Raw genomic sequence first — 1,097 nt, 5'->3', positions numbered from 1 at the left:
TATAATGAATTAACAGGCATGTGTATAGGTTTAAAATGTGTATTTGTATGTATGTACGTGCGTGCGTCTAGAGCGCATGCGCGAATGTACGTGTTTTGAGCAGTGGTGCCACATATGGAAATTTATCCCTAGATTTGCGGGATTCATTCCTAGATTTGGGATTTTGGTTGTCTGATGGGGATATTCTGTTCAAACATCTATGAAAAGAGGATTAAACCTTTGTATGGTTGCAATTACTTTACTTGCACTTATATAAAGTATAGTGGATAATTTCTATATCAGTTAAGCCTACATGATCAGATGGAAATATATATATGTGGAAATGCTGAATTTTGGGGGCTTGTTTTGGGGATTTTTCATTGAGTTTTTGTGGATTTTTTCAATGAGTTTTGGGGACTTAGACTACTCCATCTGGCAACACTGGTTTTGAGTCATGGCAGCACTGGTGTTGGAGAGCAGCAACAACGGCGTTGCCTTAAATGTGTGTTAAACAGTGGTGAGAAAGGGAACGATTGCCGAGACTCGAGGAAAAAAAAAAGGCATATTTTCGATCGATAATTATCACAGAAATCACGGAAAATTCTAACAGACATGAAGGGCGGGATGGAGTATAACCAGATGCTGTTCGATTAAAGTGATTCGCTTTTGTTTTTTGTGCGAGCTGTTTCTCTAATGGTGAAGCAGATGTGGGATTCATAAGCATTTTTTGGTGAAGCAGATGTGGGATTCATAAGCCTTTTTTGGTGAAGCAGATGTGGGATTCATAAGCCTTTTTTGGTGAAGCAGATGTGGGATTCATAAGCATTTTTTGGTGAAGCAGATGTGGGATTCATAAGCATTTTGAAGCAGATGTGGGATTCATAAGCATTTTTTGGTGAAGCAGATGTGGGATTCATAAGCATTTTTTGGTGAAGCAGATGTGGGATTCATAAGCAATTTTTTTTTATATCTATTCGCAGTTTTTTTTTAATGAAGGAAGTGAATCGTTTACCGACGTCAGCTGTTGTGTGAAGGATTTCAATCACATATTAAAACAAGCGACGTGTTGTTCAAGTCTAGCGAATCCTGTCTGGCGTCCGATGCCTTGGACGAAGAGG

The 1,097-nt window shown here is 38.9% G+C and overlaps 1 protein-coding gene across 2 annotated transcripts in view; it reads left to right on the top strand.

Annotated features, from left to right (window-relative positions):
* Nucleotides 1-452: 452 nt before the first annotated feature.
* Syt14 (Synaptotagmin 14) overlaps nucleotides 453-1,097 on the top strand; it is an 86,781-nt gene continuing 86,136 nt past the window's right edge. For both annotated transcript variants that reach the window (XM_068388813.1, XM_068388812.1), the window contains exon 1: nucleotides 453-1,097. This exon is cut by the window's right edge and continues 63 nt beyond it. The gene's annotated coding sequence lies outside the window, so the exon portion shown is untranslated.

The sequence above is a fragment of the Palaemon carinicauda genome, chromosome 16 (genome assembly GCF_036898095.1).
Source record: "Palaemon carinicauda isolate YSFRI2023 chromosome 16, ASM3689809v2, whole genome shotgun sequence".
NCBI lineage: Eukaryota > Metazoa > Arthropoda > Malacostraca > Decapoda > Palaemonidae > Palaemon > Palaemon carinicauda.
This window is presented reverse-complemented; position numbering and strand designations above follow the sequence as displayed.